Genomic DNA, 23,558 nt, shown 5'->3' with positions numbered 1-23,558 from the left:
GAAGTTCACTGCGCACGCGCTGCCTGTGCAGTCGCACGCGCTGTGCCTCTGAACCCCATCGTTCAGAGGACAGGAAATGCTGGTTTTCCCCGCATGCGCTGTGCATGCTGAAAACCGGCATTTCCTCCGGCCAGACGCGTGAGTACCCCGACCGTACTCACGTGTGTGGAACGGAATTACTGGGCCATTAAATTGCAGGCCAACGGAGTATTACAGTTTAACTCTTTTAATGAAGCATCAGGTCTGTGATCTCTCATATCAGTACAGCACCGTGTGGACAAGATGGAGTCAGGACCCCTGGGTCTTCTAAACAATAGCAGTCCTTACAGATGCCTGCAGGCCAATGACAACACAGCATGTGATCACATGTGAATATAATAGGTATTCCTTACAGATGCCTGCGGGCCAATGATAATTCAGTATGCAAATGTTACACTCACCACCCCAGTTTCAGGCCATCCTGACGAACTGTATCACAGTATGGTATGGCAGCTGTAGCTACTATGACCGGAAAGCCCTGCAGCGGGTAGTCAAAACTGCCCAACGCATTACCGGCACCCGGCTACCGACCATAGAGCACATATACCAGAAACGCTGTTTTCGGAGGTCACGGACCATCATCAAAGACCCTACCCACCCCAGCCACAGTCTGTTCACCCCCCTGCCATCTGCAAGACGCTACAGATGCATTCGCACCCGAATGACCAGATTTAGGAACAGCTTCTTTCCCAGGGCTGTCATCCTACTGAACTCCACAAATAAACGCTAAAGCTTGCACATCTGCCAATGCACTTTATTATGTTTATGTTAATGTATTACAAGCCAAATGAATGTTGAATGTTTAAATGTCTTAATCTAAATGTACACTCTCGGGAGCCGCAAGCCTACATTTCATTGTACTGCACTTGTGCACTAACAATGACAATAAAGTTGATTATTATTATTATTATTATTATTATTGCACTCCCTCCCTACTCCAGTTTCAGACTTCAGGAACTCTTGTGCTCCCTCCCCACTCCATCATCAGACCATAAAACATATTGTGCACCCTCCCTACTACAGTTTCAGACATTGGGACCTGCTGCATTACTTACCAGACCAGATTTTGGTCACTGTTGCAAAATGTGGATCTGTACTGGATATTCTTCAGTTCAGTGTTCCTGATCTCTCCTTTAATCTTGTTGTGCCTATGCTTCCATGTGTTTGTCTGTTATCTAGAAAAGAACAAGCCAAGCCACACTACCCCTGTTAGTAGGATAAATATACTTTCCTGACTAGCGTTCTCCCTGATTTTAGTCTGCACCACACTTAAGGAGAGAGTTTTCACTCTCTCGGTTTTGAAGGATGCAAAAGACACAATTTGGTAAATTATTAAAGTGATACATGTAAGTGGGAAGGATAAAGAAAAGAAGGGAGACAGACAGAAAGAAACTTACAGAAAGAACTCTTTGGAGAGAGCCAGAGACAAGAATAGTGGACAACAACGACTTGCATTGATACAGTGCCTTCAACGTAGAAAAATGTTCCAAGGTGCTTCAGATCAAAAATGGAAATCGAGCCAAAAGAAGAAAGAGGCAGTGTGTGAGAGCCATACAGAGAGAGAGGAAAATAAACACATCGATGGAGGCCCTGAAATTATTTTATTTTATACAGGTTAATACATCTATCAAAATAACAGAGTTTCAGATGAATGCATTAAAGGTTCATAGCGTAGTATCCAACAATATAATTTCAGGATCAGAGATAGGGAAACAGAAAGATTTAGAAAGTGGGGAAAGAAATAAACATTTAAAGGAAGTGAGAGAGACTGTTTTAATTTTAGTTTTTATAAGACACTATACGAGATCAACTAATAGATATATAGCTAAAGAACAAAGGATGCCACTCAGTGGGCTGAATTTTGCTGGCGTTCAGAGGCTGGTCCGTTGTCAAAATGGCAGTGATTGACAGCGGGGCAGAAGTCCGCTCTGAACCCACCTCCTTGTTAATTTCCCAAGGGGCGGCTCTGCCTGTGGTTTGCAGACATGGCACTAAGCGACGGGTCAAGCAATTGAGATACGTAAGAAACAGCTTAAAGGTATTTAAGCAGCATTTTCCCAGATCCTAATGATTTTTCCATGTTTTTTACGAGGTTCCTGGTGCTTGGGGATCATGTCAGGTAAGTGTTTTTTTCAAATTCGTTCATGGGATGTGGGCATTTCTGGCAAGGCCAGCATTTATTGCCCATCCCTAGTTGCCCCTGAGAAGGTGGTGGTGAGAAGCCTTCTTGAACCGCTGCAGTCCATGTGGTGAAGGTACTCCAAGTGTGTCGGGTTCTCAATGACTCTCCATTGCTCTGAATAGTTGACAGCTGCGAAAGTTGTATAAAAGCTACCATTTCACAGCTGTTCAATTTCCAATCATAGAAGCTGGAGACTTCAGGATTTGGAATACACTTTTCAGCTTTATGGAGGTGTAACCCCTTCACGGTTCTCTAGATATATGTGAGATGTGGTCTCTGTTGTAGACAGTATTCTATAGTCCAGTAAGGAGATCACTACTACAATGGCTTAATTCTAATTATCTTACTTTATAGTTTTAATGTCAGACAGTATAAGAAGATTACGGGTCAATGACCTAAATTAGACATTTGCATACATTAGAATGAATCTAGACATAATAAACATACATTCTCCATTTATATGGATTCAAAGGAGAATCTGTCCCTGTGTCCAAATTCGAGTGCACTCTTTCGTTGGCGCGCTTAAGTTGGAGTTCATGGTATGTATAATGTCTGCAAGACTTACGACTCCAAACCCCTTCGTTGAATTCTCTTCACGATCACTGAATCCCACTTTGAGTTCTGGATGCAGAGCTACTAATACGAAGGGCGGCGGCCGAGTTTGGAAGCCCGGGACGGGATGCGGCAGCCATTTGCCTCCTGAGCCCTCTTTTCAGAGCTCCTGCCCTCTTCTCTTCCAGTCGCTCCTTTCTTCCCGCTCGAAAAACCCGACTCCCCCCTTCCTCCTGGGGTTTCTGCCTGGAGACTGCGCAGCCTCACTGTCTGCAACAGTTGATACTGGTGCAGAATTATGGAAAGTATGCTCTTAGTCACATTGTGTCCTTAAAAGTTCTTGCTGTACCTTCACATGGGCAACTTTAACCCAGGGATTTATAACAATGATAATACAGTGTCTAAGTTAAAGATTGATAACCATACTTAGCGTACATAACATTTCCAGTGGGTATTACATAGGTTTGAACTGTTTGGAGCAAACTCTCTATCCAGTGTCACCTCCTTGGAACAACCTCTGTCACCATTGACAGATCGCTTCTGTCATCTCAACTTCAGCTGCCATCTATTCCATCAGCATCAGTGCCTTTGAAAAATCTCACCTTGGTCCTCAGAATCCCACCACAATCAGCCCCAACACCAAAATCACCAGGCACACCAGCAGCACCAACAACAACACCAAACTTCTCCGCAATCACCTGATGCTGCACAGGACACAGGGCATCAGCACCCAAGCACATTGCTGCCTGGGAGGCCAGGGATGGCCTCACCATGGCCACATTTACTTCACTTGATGCTGTACACGCTGGCTGCCACATGATGTGCCAGGTTGTCACCACCCCACACCAACACCATAAAGCATCCCTGCAATGCCCAAGCCATTGCTTTCACACTCATCACCATTGATGAGGGGGTGGGGGTGGGGTACTATTATGTCTCACCATTCACTGCAACTCAGTAAGCCAGTTCCAAAGGTGCACACAAATCTGTCTAAGAAGGCAAAGTATTGAAAATAAAGATTTCAATGTTCGACAACAAATTAACAGAAATTTTACATGAACATTGGCTATAACACCCAACTGCCTACCATTGTGTGTTGTTAGTTGGTATGATTGGACTGGGATGAGGGTGAGTGTGAGGAGTGGCTAGTGAGATGGGGAAGTGATAATATAGATAGAGAGGGATGGGTGGAGGTGGAAGGTAAGTTGGTGTGAGTAAGGATGTGCAGGAGTAAGGTAGGGAAGGCAGTGTGATGGGGATGTGATGATTGGCACAGCAGGATCAGGCTGAGTGTGGCTTTCAGTAATGTTTTGCGATCTACTGAGTTCATTGAAAGGTTTGCACCACTGCAGCCTGGTCCTCCTGACAACATCCCTCCTTGTGCTCTCCTGTGCAATGTGCAACCAGGCTGCATTGGTCTCCTGGGGAGGTCTCTTCCGCCCATGGGAAGGGAAGAGGTCCTCCCTGTGTGCTGTGACACCCTCCATAAGCTCCTTAATGACCTAGATGAAGGGACCGAGTGTAATGTATCAAAGTTTGCTGATGATACAAAGCTAGGTGGGACAGTAAGTTGTGAGGAGAACACAAAGGGGCGATTTTGCCAGCCCTGGGGAGGTGGGTATAGAGGCGGGACTGCCGGATCAATAGTAGAATCTGGGGGAGGGTACCAATCCCGCCCCCAACCCGCCTCCGTGCCATCTTCCCAGGAGGCGGGTACCCGACCTGCACTAGGAGCCACCTCCTCGAGGTGGGAAGGGGATTAGTGCCAATTAACTGCCTGTTAACAGGTAGTTAACAGGCAGTTTTTTGGAGAATCACTATTTTGCCACCTAAAATGTGGGCTTCCCGATGGCTCCGAACATTGCCAGGGTCAGCGAGGCAAGCCGTGGGTCTGCGGGGGTCGGAGGGGCCAAGATATCTGGTGTGCAGGTGAGTGATGGGTGCATGTGTGCAGTGGTAAGTGTGTGGGGTGAGTGTAGAGTGTTTTAAAAGCTTTACTTACCTTTGTTTCTTCCTTCAGGCTTCATCCCTTCAGGTCTCGGGAGTCCCTCATCTCACCGGCAGAGAAAGCAGAATGGCCGCTGCATTCTCAAATGCAACAGCCTTCAGCTTTCTGCTCAGGAAGGCTTTCTAATTGAGTCTTGAGTAAAGACTCAACTTAAAAGACAGATTGTCAGTGTTTGACAGCTTCACAGAGCTGTTAAATGATGACAATTTATTTGTCAAAAGGCCTTGACAGATGAAACATCACTCGCTGACGTCACCAGTAACCATCTTTCCCTTAATTGGCATGTTAAGCCCGCTGGGTGGGCTTAAAAAAGGTCAATCAAGGAAAAATAGCGTGGGTTGACCGGACACCGATGGAGGCGGGACTAAAACCTGACAAGCAGCAGTCCTGCCTCCATCACGTCCTCATTGGCAAAATCACCCCCAAAGGGTCTGCAAAGGGATAAAGATAGACTAAGTGAGTGGGCAGTAAGGTGGCAGATGGAGTATAATGTCGGAAAATGTGAGGTTATTCACTTTGGTAGGAAGAATAGAAAAACAGAATACTTTTTGAATGGTGAGAGACTTTCAAATATTGGTGTTCAGAGAGATTTGGTTGTCCTCGTGCAAGAAACACAGAAAGCTAGCATGCAGGTACAGCAAGCAATAAGGAAAGCAAATGGCATGTTAGCCTTTATTGCAAGGGGGTTGGAGTATAAGAGTATGGAAGTATTGCTGCAATTGTACAGGGCCTTGGTGAGACCACACCTGGAGTACTGTGCACAGTTTTGGTCTTCTTATCTAAGGACGGGTGTACTTGCCTTGGAGGCGGTGCAACAAAGGTTCACTAGATTGATTCCTGAGATGAGAGGGCTGTCCTATGATGAGAGATTGTGTAGAATGGGCCTATACTCTCTGGAGTTTAGAAAAATGAGATGTGATCTCATTGAAACATACAAGGTTCTGAAGGGGATTGACATGGTAGATGCTGAGAGGTTGTTTCCCCTGGCTGGAGTGTCTAGAACGAGGGGGCACAGTCTCCGGATAAGGGGTAGGCCATTTAAGATCGAGATGAGGAGAAATTTCTTCACTCAGAGGGTTGTGAATCTTTGGAATTCTCTGCCCCAGAGGGCTGTAGATGCTGAGTCTTTGAGTATATTCAAGGCTGAGATAGATAGATTTTTGGACTCTAGGGGAATCAAGGGATATGGAGATCGGGCGGTAAAGTGGAGTTGAAGTCGATGATCAGCCATGATCTTATTGAATGGCAGAGAAGGCTCGAGGGGCCATATGGCCTACTCCTGCTCTTATTTCTTATGTTCTTATGTTCATATGGAGGGAGTAAGGGGAGAGCCTGGGTGCAGCTGTGCACCTTTGTGCAGTGCTTCTCAGTGTTTGCAGCACTTCAATGCTGCAGAACACTGACAGCACAACTGTCAAAATGATTGTAGACATGGCCCCTTTAAGGAAACCGGCTGATGACACGTCATCAAATGACATCATCAGACTTGCTTCCTATTAATTGGCCGGGAACCTCGCAGGGTGGGCTTAACAAGCCCCATCAACGGAAAATCTTGTGGGAGACTGGGATCGAGACAGATGCGGGGTTCCCACACGCTATGGACATCGCCCGCCACGGACCCGCCGAGGTTGGAAAAATCGAACCCAGTGAATTTAATGCAACAAAATACTCTCAGGATTCAGATTCAGAACAGCCACTGATCCAATTTTGTTTTTGTGATTAATGTAGTGTATGTAACCGTCTACCTTTAAGAGAACTATTGTATGTAACCGTCCACCTTTAAGAGAACTATTTTAGGGGTTGCACTACTTTATTTTGGCTTCTGTATACTGTAATACCGGTGGTGACCACACCGGTATATAAGTGCTGTGTCAGGATTTATTGGGCAGATTCGCCCTGACCTTCGAATAGTAAAGTCCTGTTAAAGTTACTCTTGTAGTCTGTGTATTACTTCGCTATACAACCCACAGACTTTACAGTGGCGACGAGTTCGATCTTACCCTGTGTGCAGCAATACTTCCGAAGCAGTTAACGAAGCGTCGAGAAGAGGCAACCGCCCTCGTCGTTCTGCTGAGAGAAAACTCGAGTCTGCACAGCAAGAAAGAAGGAAGACTTCAGACACGAAGCCTTCCATCAGCAACAGGCACGGATTGTCCCTTCTGCCACAGTGGTGCTTGAGCCGAGCAGCACGAGAAGCAAGTCGGCCACGGTGACTGTGAGTAAAGGGAAAATAAATAAAATCAACGAAGGAGAAGGGCGGTGAACTCGACCACGGTCGGGGGGGAAAGGAGCCGGACAGAAGTCGGGCCCAGAGGCGCTGAGACGGGGCAGCGTGGAGCACGGAAGCCGCGGTACAAGCGGGCTGGGGAGCGTTGTGAGACGGCTAGACAGCGACGGCGAAAAAGGCCGGACAACTACCGCGACCACGAGGCGCTGCGACTGGGATCGTAAGGCGCGGGAAGATATAAAAATAAATAAGCCACGGAGAACTCAGCCGCAGCTGGGGAGGGAAACACGGACTGTGAGAGGGCTGGGAGGCGAGATTGGGAGCCCGAGAAAGAGCGAGCGAGAGCCGCGCAAGCGGGAGAGACAGAGCCCGAGAAAGAGCGAGTGAGAGCCGCGCGAGCGGGACAGACAGAGCCCGAGAGAGAGACCGAGCGAGGTTCCGGCCAGCGGCTTATAGCAGCTGCCGTGAAGGACCAGGAGCTGGATCTGTCCGACGCCAACTGGTTGTCCCCAGCGCCGGTTGCCCCTGCCGAAAAGAAGAAGGGGGGGGGGAACAAGGAACGCGATCGGCTTTTCTAGCGCGCGCTTCAGAATAAACTAAAGCCGGCGCACAGACCGCAAACCCCGTAAACCAGCGGTCGGCGCCCGAGGGCAAAGCTTACCCTCCCACCAGAAGAAGACAAGCGCGGGAAACCGCCATTTTCGGAGGCGGGGAAGAAGACAAGCGCGGGAAACCGCCATTTTGCCAGTAGGCGGGGAAGAAGACAAGCGCGGGAAACCGCCATTTTTGAAAAAAAAAAGAGAAAAAGTTAAAAAGTTAAAGAGAAATTCTGTTGTTCGCAGAAAGATAGTGAGAGATAGTGAAGATGCCTAAGCATGGTAACATCAACAACTTCGATGCCGAGGTGGAAGATTGGGCCACGTACGTAGAACGTATTGAGATATATTGTGAGGCCAATAAAATAGAAGATGATGATAAAGCTATAACCTTGCTAAACGCGATGGGGGCGAAGACATACGGCCTATTGAAGCATCTTCTATCACCAGCTAAACCGGCGGATCAGACTTTTGCTAATATTGTTGCTGTCCTGAAGGATCATTTGAACCCCACACCGTTGATGTTGGCGGAACGATTCAAATTTTATGCGAGAACGCAACGGAAAGAGGAAAGCAACGCGGAATACTTGGTCGAACTGCGTAGATTAGCGAAATACTGCCAGTTTGGAGGAAATCTGACAGAGGCATTGCGAGACAAGTTCGTGTGCGGGTTGTCGAAGGAAGGAACGCAAAAGCGACTGCTCGAAGAGAACGACCTTACACTTGATAGGGCGGTCCTTATTGCAGCATCACACGAAGCCGCAGCGAAAGGAACTGCGGAAATGCAGCTAAAGGCAGCGGTACTCAGTGTGGATCAAATTACTTCGGGTACAACGAAATGTTATCGTTGTGGGAAGACAACACATGACCAGAACCAATGCTGGTTTAAAAACCAGGAATGTCGAAAATGTGGCAAACTGGGTCACATCGCTAAAGTATGCCGGTCAGGGAAGAAGACCAACAACCAAAAAAAGCCATCACAGGAAAAGTACAACAAAGTACACAAGGTGGCTGAGAAGAGTTCAGACGAACAGAATTCGGATTCAGACCCAAACGGCCAGGAACTGGGTAGTCTGAGAATTCACAATGTGAGTAAGGAAGCTGACCTACAAACTATCTGGGTCATGCTAAAAATAGCCGGAGTCCAAGTGAAAATGGAATTGGACACTGGATCAGCCCTATCAGTCATAAATCGAAGGGATTACAACCGGCTATTCTCACATATACCCTTGAGAGATACCAAGTTCGTATTGCAGACATACACGGGGCATAAAGTATACCCCATGGGAAAGATAAGAGTCAAGGTGAGAGACAGGGGCAAAGAACACCCAGGAATGGACTTATATGTACTACCTGAGGGAGGACCACCACTTCTAGGACGGGAGTGGATCAAGAAAATAGACATGGAATGGCACTACCTAAAAGCAATAATGAGTGAGGACTCGGGGCAGACAATCAGCTCAGACTCTGAAACGGATGACGATAAGACCAGCCCAAGTATGAAAGACAAGTCTAAAATGGACTTGCTGACTAAGGTTGGTAGAACGAATGCGTACATAAAGGCTTATGCTCCAGAGGAGAACAAAGTTTCAGAACAGAATTCCTCTGAACAACAACAACATAGTTGGACAGAGAATTCTGAGTCTGTTCAAGTTACAGACATATATATTACTGAGGAACATCGAGCTCGAACGCAAACTTATTTCAGATTACGACAACAATTAGAACAATTGAGTTGCCGTCTCGAGCAAGAGATGAAAGCAATGAAAAAGTTCTATGATACCGAATGGGAGAATCTGGGAAGACAACAGAAGCAGCTGAGGGAGAAAAGGGAGCAGGAGCACACAAACCGTCTGCATGAGGAGGCCAAATGAATCAAAGCTGATTCGGCTGCTGAAGGTGCGTGCTCTAATCTGGTGGAACAAGATGTGCCGCAACTGAAGGCGCTTGTTAGCAGGTTGCAGGCAGAAAAGGCGGAATTGGTCGACATGACTTCCGAGCTCCTACTGAAGTTGGGTGCAGCATCACCGGACGATTCAATTGTGGAAATTCGAATGGTGGGGGCTGCGGATGATGGCGAAGTAGAAACAGCAAAGGAGCCCCAGGGCAAGGTTATAAACAGCCCTGCAGCGAATGGGAAAGGGATGATGGCAGAAGAGTTAACAGTCAGCCAACTCCTTCATATGCTGAAGGGTAAGACTCTAAAATGGGAAAAACGTAAACACGAGCCTCAATCTTCAAAGGGAAGGGGTTCGGAGCCCTCAAAAGTTATTGAAAAAGCTGAGGTGGCAACACAGACTGAGAAGTCTGCAGCAGAACAGCCCTTGGATGCCAAAAGTACGCTGACGCACGTCAAGGTAGAACAACAGAATGCTGAAACAGCTATTTCAGTAGAGGGATTGAATAGTCCGATCAATCAATCTCCGAATGAAGTTGAAGTATTGAAATCACAAATGAGGTCATTAGTAAAAGACTTGCAGGAAGCCCAGAAAAAGCGGGATGAAGCTGAATGTATGATGAAGTCTTTTCAGGACAGTTGTAGGGATTTGGAACAAAAATCGGCTAACGTCCAGCTGGGTAAGGAGGAAATAGAAGACCCTCTCGCTGGCCTAGCTCAGGACGACACCGAATATTACCATGACCTGTTGAGTGACACTGAATATTACGAGGACCTGGTCTGCCCAGCTTGTGCCGAAAACTCCCAAAGTACAGAAATCAGGATGAATCACTTAAAGTCTAAGGAACATAGGGAGATGGTGGCGTTACAGCTGGCAGCTGACAAGGGAGCCCAGAGAGTCTCCAAGAAGCAGAAAAGGAAAAGACGAAACAGAAGATGATAACCATCTGAACCATTATCACCTCTACCAGATCACACACGTGGTCCCTCAGAACGGAGCTAAATCAGTTGGGAAGTAGGGGAACTTCCCAAGGCAATCCAATAGTTTTTTTTTAAAGTCAGCAATGCTGGTTCAGAAGTTACAGAGTTCAAGCTGTTAAGTTAGGGAAGGACTATTGGACGAGTCACTTCCGCAACGTGAACCGACTACACCACCGGGAACTGCTACACCACGGAGGCGTTGTCCGGACTGAGTCAAGAAGCGCAGGAGACGCCTCCACCGAGACTGAATCTGTGAACTGTTTTCCGCAGAGACTGAATCTGTGAACTGTTTTCCGCAGAGACTATATCTGTAAACTGTTTTACATGAAGTTGAATACATGTATGTTTAATGGGGAATAAGTATGTTGTAAGCTAAAAAGGGAGGATTGTAGTGTATGTAACCGTCTACCTTTAAGAGAACTATTTTAGGGGTTGCACTACTTTATTTTGGCTTCTGTATACTGTAATACCGGTGGTGACCACATCGGTATATAAGTGCTGTGTCAGGATTTATTGGGCAGATTCGCCCTGACCTTCGAATAGTAAAGTCCTGTTAAAGTTACTCTTGTAGTCTGTGTATTACTTCGCTATACAACCCACAGACTTTACAATTAATGAAGCTGAGGATTACTGTAATTCACTGAGTGATAACTATTATCCTCTGATTAACATCCACAAGTGTAAACTAGTTTTTAAAAAAGTGTATCTTTTGTTCAGTAATATTCTTTCTCTGATGCAAGACAATTACATATTTTATTTCCCAGTAGAAATTACTAGACTCACAACCATATAAAAAAAACCTTTGTCTCATGCTAGAGCTCGCCAGAATAATGATAGTGAGGGGAAGGTCAGTGTTAAAATTGTTTTTTTCCTTTTTCGCGATGTGGGCATCCCTGGCGAGGTCGACATTTATTGTCCATCTCTAATTGCCCTGAAAAGGTGGTGAGGGGCCTTCTTCTTGAACACCTGCAGACTCTTTGTAGTGGTTTGATATGGCTGAGTGGCTTGCTCGGCCACTTCAGAGGGCAGTTAAGAGTCAACCACATTGTTGTGGGACAGGAGTTTCCTCTAGGCCAGACCAGGTAAGGGTGGCAGGTTTCCTTCCCTGAAGGACATTAGTGAACCAGTTAAGTTTTTACAACAATCTGACATTTCCTGGTCTCTTTTATTGATACTAGCTTTTCTTTTATTTCCCCAAAATTTGTTTTTAAAATGAAATTCAAATTCTTAAACTACATTGTGTAATTTGAACTCACGTTCCCTGAATTATTAGTCACGGCCTCTGTTACATAATGCCAAGTCAACGCTTAAATATTAAGGCTCAAATGAAAACTCAAAAATCTTCACATATTATTTTTAAAGAGTAGAGCTGTATGTTTAAGGCCACAACACACACATTGTCAGGTTTCAGATTAAATTAATTTACAATGTAAATGGAGCCTGAGTGATTTATGCGTGTTAACCAAAGTCCAAGAATGTGTTAAAACCCTGAACATACACCTGCAGATTTGTTATTTACTATGAGAAAAGTCAGTGAATTCAGGGTTGCTTCTCCATATGAGTATTCACATTAAGTGGAATTCAATGCTGGCTGTCCTTGCAGTCTCCAACTATGCTCTAATATAATGCTATACAGTAATTAGGTTGGAATGAGCGAGCACTGAATGGGACTTAAAAATGATACATGCTGTTTATGAGAGAATGATTTCCTTGATATTATCAAGTAGGACTGAGTTAATTATATTATCAAAATGTGGGTTACTGACTCCAGTAGACATGTATTCTGGCCATGAGCCAAAGCTTCAATTTGTCCCTTTCCATTTTAAATGTATTTCAAAGGAGAGTCAATCACTTTTACTGAGCATTATTCTATTGTATTCCATTTCTTGCACTTGGTGATTTCATTTCCTTTATTTCTTCACTAAACTAACAAACATTTAAAAGATACTCTACTTTTAGGTTCAGTGTTACAAAAATTAAAAGCTATATTGGTAAATCCCTTTAAGGGGCTTGTCAAATCACCAGCATTTATGGGAGGGATAGCCACAGATTTAGGAATGGAAGTGTCATTCGGGAAACCTTGCAATATTTTGCTATTTCTCTTTGTTGTGTGTATCTTCCCTAGAGGTATTGGGAATACCAAAATGCTGTTGTCATAACCCTGCCAGAACCGAATGTGGACCAGTTGTGGAGTTTGAGAAAAGAATAGCATTGTTCAACACTTCACAGACTAAAGCTACAGGTCATTAAAGCCTGCAGGCTAACCCTGGATAGGGGCTGCCTGCACTGCAACACCCAGACTGGTTGGTTAAAGATGATCAAAGTTTGCTTGTTTCTGGTGTGGAGGTTACATTTCTTGTGGTACTGTGCTCAGATTGACAAGTTCAACTTTTAAGCGACTTCCGTTTTAACAACAATGAAAATGTTTTTACACTAAAATTGTTCAATTTTGATCTGAACTAGATCACATATGTTTGAGGTCTGTGGGGGCTAAATTCAATAACCCCTGAAAATGGGTGTGGGGATCACGATGCGCGATTAGCCTGCGCTTGTTCAATATAATGCAGGCAACAGGCCAACTTTGTGCTGCCTGCTTATTTCTTAGATTTCAGCATGCAGCCAGTGCTAACTGCACTGTTGATTGGCTGCAGGGGGCCCAAAGTCATGTAAGGCTAGCACCAGTTAAAGCTAGACTGCACTGCTTAAAGCTAGCCTGCACCTGGAACAGGTGCTGGAAGTCGTTCAGGAACTGAATCTGACCTGGGAAACAGTGAAGAATGGCAGAACATGGGAGACAGAGAGCTCCAAGGCTGTCGAACACTGCACTGGAGGTCTTGGTGGAGGGGGTGGAAAGGAGGAGAGATGTTCTGTGTCCGCAGGGGGCCAGAGGGTAGTGGGAGCAGACAGCCATGGAGGTCAATGTCAGGAGTCAAGCCCTGAGGACCTGAATGCAGTGCCGCAAGAAGTTAAATGACCTTACACAAGTGGTCAAGGTCAATGAGTGCATCTTCAAATGCTATATCCTGCCAACTGTACCACTAGCCTCAGCCACTGCTCACCTACCAACAATCACTATCAATCAGGACTCATACCTAACATTCATAGCTTCACCTCACCCTCACACACTTCGCACTGCTTCAAGCCTCACACCCACATCTCACAGCTGGCACATACTGCCAGCAATTCAACCATGAGACCCACAGCACAGAAACAGATCGCACAACACTCACTGACACACTTCCCTCTCTCTTGCAGGGCAAGGTGGTGCACAACTGGAGGCAGCAGGAGCCAACCGGAGGGGGAGAGGTGCACCTGCATGTCCTAACCCCCATGGAGGCGATGGTGATGGCCATTATTAGAATGGCCATAGCTGAAGCCGTGGCCAGTGGCGGAGCTGAAACCATCAAAGATGACGGTATCCTCATACATAACCCTCTTTCTCACATCCCACTTCCCCCTCATCCCACAACCTCTTCTGGTTTACAAGCTGCAGATGGTGTATTACCTTCCACCCTGCACCCGCCACCACCTTACCCTTGCGCCTTTCTCTTTTCAGATAGCCAAGAACTGCCACCTGGCCAGGCAGGAGTAGAAGAGCAACAGGTGGAAGAGGAAGAAGACAGTGATGATGAAGACATGGCGTCACTTGATTTAACACTCACAGCCACCAGCCACTGGGCTAAAAATTGAGGGCGCTAACTGTAGTGTCCGAGCATCACAGAATCACAGAAACCCCACAGTGCAGATAGAGGCCATTTCGGCCCATCGAGCCTGCACCGACACATATCCCACCCAATTCCCCGCAACCCCTACACCAACACATATCCCACCCTATCACCGTAACCCCACGTACTTAATCCCCCTAACACTAAGGGTCAATTTATCATAGCCAATCAACCTAACCCGCACATCTTTGGACTGTGGGAGGAAACCGGAGCACCCGGAGAAAACCCACGCAAACACGGGGAGAATGTGCAAACTCCACACAGACAGTCACCCGAGGCCGGATTCGAACCCGGGTCCCTGGCGCTGTGAGGCAACAGTGCTAACCACTATGCCACCGTGCTGCCAATAATACTCAGACTGCAGGAGAACAATAAAACAGGTATTTACTGAACAGAGAGTAATTCAAGACTGAAATACAGAAGCCTGCTATGGCTTTATATACAGGGGTGGTCACTGCCGGTACTGCAGTATAGAATCAGTTCTTCTCTTAAAGGCACATACACAACAATTCCTCCCCTTTTAGATAAACAGTACATAACATTCATTTAACAACTAAATAATAACTAATTACAATTACAATTTTCTCTGTACTATATACATCAACTGAAATAATCATTTATAAGTTCAGTCTTTGAGGAGGCTTACTGATCCTGACTGGATAGCGCCTTTCTCGAGTATCCTGTTCTTGTGGCGGAGTTGATTCTGGCTCATTGTCATTGGTTGGTTCGTCAGCTTCCAATACCACTGCTTCTGAGGTAGACGCAATCTGTACTTCGGGTTGATTACCAGGTGCACCTGCTCGTGGTATGGGTTTGGCTTGTTCCTGTGACTCTAGAATCTGGTCAGCATGGCGTCTCACGATGCTCTCTCCAACGTCCACTGTGTACATTAGTGGTCCCTGCTGTGTGCATATCGTTCCTGGCTGCCATTTTTCTGTTCGGTAGTCGTGGGCCAAGACTGGTTGCCCTATCTTGAAGCTCCTGGTTGGCTTCTCATTTATGTGCTGGAATTGCTTATCCTCAACATCTCGTCTTATGTTTGGTTTGAGCAAATCCAGGCGACATCTTAGCCTTCGGTTGAAGAACATTATGGCTGGAGCTTGGTTGGTGACTGCATGTGTCGCATTCCGGTAAGCAAACAAGAAATTATCCACCTTGAGTTGTAGTGGTATGTCGTCATTATGCATTGCCTTTATGGCCTTTTTAAAGGTCTGAACAAACCTCTCAGCCAATCCATTTGTGGCTGGATGATATGGGGCAGATGTGTAATGCTTCACCCCATTATTCCTCAGAAACCTCCGGAAATCCTCTGAAACAAACTGTAGCCCATTGTCGGAGCAAATCTGTTCTGGCAAGCCATTCCTGGCGAAGATGGTCCGTAGGACTGCAATAGTTTTCTCCATGGTGGTGGAGGACATTTTGATGACCTCTGACCATTTCGAATGGGCGTCCACAGCGATTAGGAACATTGAGTCCATAAATGGACCAGCAAAATCAATGTGTACCCGTTGCCATGGAGATGAGGGCCACTCCCATGGATGTAGCAGGGCCTGTGGTGGAGCGTTTTGGACCTTCTGGCATCCTGTGCATCTCTTGTTCATATCCTCGATTTCTTTATCGATTCCCGGCCACCACACAAACGCCCTGGCTAGGCTCTTCATTTTTACCCCTCCCAGATGACCGTCATGAAGCTCATTCAGCACTCTATCTCTCAACTTGGGTGGAATTACCACTCGGGATCCACACATCAAGGTCCCCCGGCACACTGACAGCTGTTCTCTCCTTGGCGAGAATGCTGGCAACAGTGAGTCGCCATGTGCTGGCCATCCCTTCACTGTCAAATCATAGACCCGAGAGAGTGTCGGGTCATTTCGGGTTTCCTTCTCTATACTTGAGTTTGTAACAGGTAGACATTCGAATATGGTCGCATGGAATATCTCAACAGGGTCCACTGCAGGTGCTTCCTCTACCGTAGGCAACGGTAGGCACGACAGCCCATCAGCGTTTCCATGCTGTTTCGGACCCTTGTACTCTATGTCGTACTGATGTGCCCCTAGAAAAAGTGACCATCTTTGCAGCCGTTGCGCTGTCATCACCGGAACGCCCTTCTTTGGGTTAAAAATGGAGACCAGGGGCTGATGATCAGTCAGTAGGGTGAATTTCTGCCCGTGCAGATAGTGATTGAACTTTTTCACCCCCACACCAGGCTGAGGGCCTCCCTGTCAATCTGGGCGTAGTTACACTCGGCTGAGGTTAACGAGCGCGATGCAAAGGCTATTGGCCTCACTGAGCCGTCAGGGAATTTGTGTGACAGCACCGCTCCGATGCCGTAGGGAGACGCATCACATGCTAACCGAATCGGTAGTGTTGGATTGTAGTGGGCCAATACTTCTTTTGAAATGATTAGGCATTTACATTTCTGAAAGGCACTCATCACTCCATTTCCATGTTACTCCAGTTTGCAGTAGGGTGTTCAGTCGGTGCAGAATTGTAGATAAATTCGGCAAGAACTTATGGTAGTAGTTCACCAACCCGAGGAACGACCTCAGTTGCAACACATTTTCCGGTGCTGGAGCCTTGACTACAGCCTCAATCTTGTCCGGCGACTTATGCAACCCTTCCTCATCAATCATGTGGCCACAATACGAGATTTGTCTCCTGAAGAACTCGCATTTGGGGCGGTTGGCTCGTAGCCCATATTCCTATAATCTCGTGAGCACCTGCTCCAGGTTGGCAAGGTGTTCACTATCATTTTCGCCCGTAACCAGGATGTCGTCCAAATAACACTGGGTCCCCGGGATCCCTTGCAGGACTTGTTCCATCGCCCTCTGCCAAATAGCCGGGGCTGATTCTACCCCGAATACCAGTCGATTGTACTGGTAAAGGCCTTTGTGAGTGTTTATCGTGAGGTATTTCCTAGACGCTTCTTCCACCTCCATTTGTAGATACGCTTGGGCCAGATCAATCTTTGTAAAGTGTTTCCCTCCAGATAGTGTGGCAAAAATATCTTCTATCCGTGGAAGTGGATATTGTACTGTGTGCAGGACTGGGTTCACAGTTACCTTGAAGTCCCCACAGATGCGAACCTTCTTTGGTTCCCCAGGCGTGCTGCTCAATGATTTCTTCATTACAGGAACGATGGGTGTGGCCCACTCACTCCAGTCTACCTTGGACAGCACACCCGAATGCTCCAGACTCTCCAGCTCTTCTTCAACGGCTGGGCGGATCGCGTAAGGTACCAGTCTGGCCTTAAAAAATTTTGGGTTTGCGTTATCTTCAATTTTTATCATTGCCATTACTATTTTTAGAGTCCCAAGTCCTTGTTGGAACACCTCTTTCGCGTCAGTTAGAATTTTTGACAGTCGTCCAGGTGCGACGTCATCATCCTTTTTATCAGTCACAGTTAGCGCCTGAATGGAATGCCAATCCAATTGTATTTTTCGGATCCATTTACGTCCCAATAATGGTGGTCCTCCATCTGGTAGTATATATAGATACAGTTTCTGTGTTTCCTTGCCGTTGTATTCAACTGGCACCCTTATTTTTCCTCTGGGGTAGACTTTTTGCCCCGTGTATGTCTTCAATACAATGGACACGTCCTTCAAGGGTATGTGTGAGAATAGCCGCTCATAGTCTCGTCGATTCATGACAGTTAGGGCTGATCCTGTGTCCAATTCCATCTTTACTGGGGACCCTGCTATCATGAGGGTGACACAAATGGTTCGGTGATCCTCCTTTGCGATCACATTGTGTAACTTTAGAGAACTTAGTCTCCTGCTCCCGGAGTCCTTATCACTCTCCTGATCTTCCGAACTACTGTCTGTCAATTTCTTTACTTTCTTGTACTTTTCCTTAGTAGTTCTTGTAGTGTTGGTTTTCTTTCACGACCTGCAGACTCTTGCTATGTGTCCCATTTTCCCACATTGCCTGCATACTTTGTCCTTAACCCAGCAGTCCTTCTGATCATGGGTTGTTCTGCCGCAGCGATAGCACTTTTCTGCTCCATACGCCATTTCGTTAACGCTGTATTCCTGTGGTTTCTGTTGTATTTCCGCAGCTCCCCGTGCTGCTGTTTCATAGGATACTGCCACGCTGAAAGCCTGTTCTAGCGTCAGGTCCTTTTCCGAAAGTAGTCGTTTCTGGGTTCCTTCACTCTGGAGCCCGGAGACAAACTTATCCCGCAAGGTGTCTGCCAGTCCTGCTCCGAACTGGCAGTGCTTCGATAACTTGCATAGTTCCGTAAGATAGTCAGCATTGTTCTCATCTTTGTGCTGGTTTCTTTTATGGAACTTGAATCTTTCTGTAGGGTTTAGGTGTTCCTGTAAGATATTAACAATCTCTTCAAAACTTTTCTCCATTGGTTTAGCTGGGGTAATTAAATTCCGCAATAGGCCGTACGTTCTCGCGCCCATCAAATTTAATAATACCGACGCCTTCTTTCCATTGGCCACCTCATTGGCATTGCAGTACACTTCAATTCTTTCTACATACGTGGTCCAGTCTTCTACCTCGTTGTCGAAAGCAGTGATACTGCCACTCTTCGGCATCTTGGGTGATTTAAAATGGCGCCTCCCGCGCTTTTCCTTCTTCCCCAATAGAATAAAATGGCGCCTCCCGCGCTTTTCCTTCTTCCCCTTGCTGCCACGCTGCTCCTAGCGTTCTACAGGGTAATGGCAGCGACCCGCGGCTTCGGCGCGTCTCACTTTTCCTTCCCCGCGTTCTATCCTCTCCACGCTGCCCTGTTCTTGAGCACCGACCGCGCTCCGCCCTCTCTCTCTCTCTTCCTCCCGACGACGCTGCACGGCCCCTTTGCAGAGCCGCTCAATCGAGCCCGAGCCCGCCGCAGCCCGGAAGGGTCAGCGCACTACCTGCTAACAGCACGACTTGCTGGAACACCTCGACTGGGGAGCCAGGCCCAGCTCTCCACAGCCTCCCCTGCAACTCTCCGAAGGATCCCTGGGTGGTTGCCCGCAGTCGACGCCCGCCGTTCTGACTTCGACCTCCAAGAAGCTTCTCTTCAGGGAAAAGATCCCCATGAGGTGATGCAGTACTGCAGGTGAGTTCAAACCTGCCCGTTGCTAGTGTAGTGTCCGAGGATCAATAATACTCAGACTGCAGGAGAACAATAAAACAGGTATTTACTGAACAGAGAGTAATTCAAGACTGAAATACAGAAGACTGCTATGGCTTTATATACAGGGGTGGTCACTGCCGGTACTGCAGTATAGAATCAGTTCTTCTCTTAAAGGCACATACACAACACTAACTTCGCTGGGGTGCTACTTTTAACACCCCAGAAAAATTAGCGCCCCTGTGATGGAAATTGAGTGGTTGCGCCCCAAGAGGGAAGCGGAGCGCTACAGGAAGCGCACCACATCCCTCTTGGGATGCTAAGAGGGAATATCACGGCGCAACGTGCCGTGGTATTGCTGGCCTTCCTCCACTTCTTAAAGGGGAGGGGCCTTGCGCAGCGCGATCCAGGGCCCAGCTGGGCCCCCGGGGATTGGGAGTGCCAGCAAAAGAGCCCGGCACTCAAGAGAAGTGCCGAACCCTTGGAGTGCAGCCGGCACTCCGCGGGGGGGGGGCGGTTCAGGAGGCCAGGGACGGGAGCGCAGGCAGGTGCTGGCAGGTGGCCAGTAATAAAAATGGCTGCCCCACACCTTGCCTTTAAATAGCGCCTCCCCGGCCGCAGGTAGGCCCCCCGACCCCGTCGGACATAGCGTCCGGCGGTGAGTCAGGGGGCACTCCCGAAGATCGTGGCTGGGGAGCAAGTGGGGCGCTGCGCACAGCGATAACGTCATCGCCAGTGGCGCAGCGCTGCGGGGCGCTACCGGATAGCGCCAACGCTAACCTCCCGCTGAATTTTGTGAGAGGCGCGTGCCCTGCCGCTAGTTGCTTTGCGCCATGTTAGCACCCTCTTAGGGCGCTAATGGGAAGCGCAAAGCAACCCAATTTTTCCCCCAGTGTGTGTAATTTAGAGGATAGCAAGATTCGGGATCTGTGCGTGGTGAGACACCGGGCACAAGTAGCCTGCATCTAGAGCAGGGGGCAAGGGTAGCGCAGGTGCCAGCTCGCCTGAGAGCGAGATTGCACACTAGTTCTGCTACAGTGAACTCAGATGATAACTTTGATAGGCCAGGAAACAGAAGAAGGCTGATGGGTGTACACACCCAAATGCTTGGTGCATTATAAAGCCTGCCAAAAAGCCTGCGTGCAATGCCAAGGAGCATGGAAGAGTCTGGCATCAACTTGGCACAGAGCTTTGTGCAGAGCTTGGAGTCCATCCTTTCCAGCATGGAAGTGGTGGCCAACTTCATTGGCACACTTGTGGACCTAACCATGATGCAGAGCCTGCTGGCTGATGTCTCAGCTTCCATTGCATCACAAGCAGAAGCCACCCAATGTCTTTGTGTTGCAGTGGAAGCTCAGCTTGCTGCCATGCAAGCTCAGACAACTGCCATCATGGCTCCAGATTACAGTGTTGAAAGTGGCTTGCAGGGTGTCACAGCAGTCCAACAATCTGTCCTCCAACAAATCAACCAGCAACTAATCAGTAAGTAGTTGATGATCCCTTCCTGCTGCTGAATGCTGTTCAGCTGTGCGAGCTTAAGAGAGGGTGTTAGCTGGAGCATTGAGCTCCAAAATAGCTGCTCTGGCATCAAATCAGCATTGCATGCTGATTGACGTAATGATCTGCCTGCTTTGCATACTTCCAGTGGACATTCACTGTGCGCGTGCTAACACCGTCACCCATATGGCATCCAGTGCGATTCGCCCCACAAGTGTGTACGCCCACCGTGGACTCCATCTTGTAGCGCCCAAAAAATGGCCGCTATGGATCCAAATTTTGTGCTGTATAGCTTTGTAGTACAGAAAATCAAAGGAAGAAAAAACAAAATTTCTCACAACCATTGATTGAAAGCAACATTTTCAAAGTAAAGAGAGTTTTACATTTATATAAGATCTTATGACATAATAAAACACTTTAATTGTAGTGACAGTAGTTATGAAGTGAAGATCTGACTGAATGACCATTAAATCTCTTTGGTGGTGTTAAGTCAGGAGTGAACTCCCTGCTCTTTCATCAATAGTCCCATGGGAACTTTAACATCCAGCTGAACCAGCAAACAGACTAAGTTTAACATCTCATCCATATCTGTTTAGATTGTGCACTCAAGCTCATAATTGGGACTTGAACCCACTGATTCAGAGGTAAACATGTAACATACTGTGCCAAGCTGACACCTTTAGCACTCGGTGAGCTTGGGTTGTAATTTGGTAACGGATAAACAGCAGTGATAGACAAGGTAAACAAATTGTAAACCAGTGGCAGGAGGACAGGAAAGTGTACAACAATTATTTGATGCTTGCCGTTTTACAGAGCAATAGGAGGCACTAGTTTTCAATGGTGAACATGCTGATCCCCATAAACATATTGAATTTTCATTCCTCTGTCTCAACATTGGGTCTTAATCACTTTGGGTGAAGACCAACCCTCCTGGTTCCATTCCCCACCCCTATTGAATACCTTATTAATCCAAGCAGATATTATGGATTCTCCACAATCAGTTCACAAAAACTTAGGATCTTCATTCAGGTGTGGGTTGGTGTCGTGTAATCCGCATTTCGTGTTATCCATATGAATCTAATTCGATGTGGGAGATTGATGCTATTTTAACTAAATTGTCCAATTGAGTTCCAGCGTGTGGGAACCCATGGCAAATGAGTTTCTCCAGTCTGAAAGTCGCCTCCGATGACATCATCATTGCTGCTGCATTTAAGGTCTGCAACAAGCCTTGTTTCTTCTGCAGACTGCCAACCTTTTGTCATTTGCTGATACACTGAGCTGGAAGCAGAATGGCCAGAGAAAGACCGAGGTCTGCACCCCGTTTCGACGACGTTGCTCTGCAGGCTTTAGTGGAGGGAACAAGAGCTCACAAGGAGGTGCTCTTCCCTTCATCAGGGAGGAAGAAGACTCCCCAGCAGGCAAAGGCTGCATGGCTGCAAGTGGCAGAGGAGGTCAACACCATATCGGCTACCTGCAGAACCTGGATACAGTGCAGGAAGAGATGTCATGACCTTCAGCACACTGGAAAAGTGAATATGAATTTCCTATCACTCTCAATCTGATCTCCATTGCCTTTCCTCACCAGCACTCAGCTTTAGCAATCTCTTCCTCCACATCCCACTTGACACTGACATCTATGCACCCTTACCCATTTCCTCTCTCTCTATGGTCACATTCACATAGCTATTCAACAATGCAGCCCTCACACTCCCTATCACTCTGATGCTATGAAAACAACTGACAACACACAGGGAGGGCCCTTGGTCTTGCCACCTCACTCTATCTTTGTCTCCTTCTAAGCATCTATGATATGGATTCTCTGCACTCACTCCTTCATTCTCACTCAACCTCCACTTGTCTCCCTCATTGCAGGGAAAGAGAGCTCACAATAAAAGAGAATGAGCGAGGACAGGAGGAGGGCCACCATCAGTAGCCCACCTCACCCCCTGGGAGGAGGCAGTCCTGGAGATCGTAGGAGTGGAGGATGACGCGCATGTGGGGGACAGACAGACGGATGCATCACACCAAGCTGGTGACAGAATAGTTTTCCATCTCTCTCATTGACATTGCATGAGTCGCTGATACTGGCCCAGAAATTCGGGTCGGGGGCTTCCCACGGGTGTAAGCCCCCAACCTGCACTTACCTTGCGCGCCGGTCATTGAGCTGTGGGCCCCCGTGGAATTCTGATCCGGGGCCTGGTCCAGCTGCCGGCACGCAGTGTTTGCATATCCCAGGAGCGCAGTTAGTTCGATGCGTCCCCTGGGATCACGTGGGCCATGGGGAGCCAATCGGAGCAGGGAATGCTCCATTCATAAGATTGACAGGCGGAGCTGTGGAAAAAATGCTTTAATTTGAATTAATTCACCACTTACCTTATAAAAAGCAGGCCTTACGCCTGCTTTTTACATGTCTAACTTCTGGAGACTTACCCTCCTGGAAAAACCTGGAAAAAAAAACGAAGTTCGATGCGCACACGCAGCCTTTCCTGTGCAAGTGTTCGACCTCTGAACCTCTTTGTTCAGGGGAACGGAAGTGTCGGTTTCCCACGCATGCGCAGTGCATGCAGGAAACTGGCACTTCCATTGGTGTACTCACCCGTGGAGACCCGAATTTCTGGGCCAGTACTGTTTTGGAAGCTCTAACAGATGGACTAGTGATCATCTGCAATATGCAATGTGCATGTAACCTTGCAATCACATCTCTGACACTTTTCTTTACTCCCCCACAGGACCATCGCAAGCACCCGTCCCCACTAGCCAGGAGGAACAGGCTGCTCCTCCAG

The sequence above is a fragment of the Somniosus microcephalus genome, chromosome 1 (genome assembly GCF_052327205.1).
Source record: "Somniosus microcephalus isolate GS21.2 chromosome 1, FLI_Smic_1.0, whole genome shotgun sequence".
NCBI classification, from domain to species: domain Eukaryota; kingdom Metazoa; phylum Chordata; class Chondrichthyes; order Squaliformes; family Somniosidae; genus Somniosus; species Somniosus microcephalus.
This window is presented reverse-complemented; position numbering follows the sequence as displayed.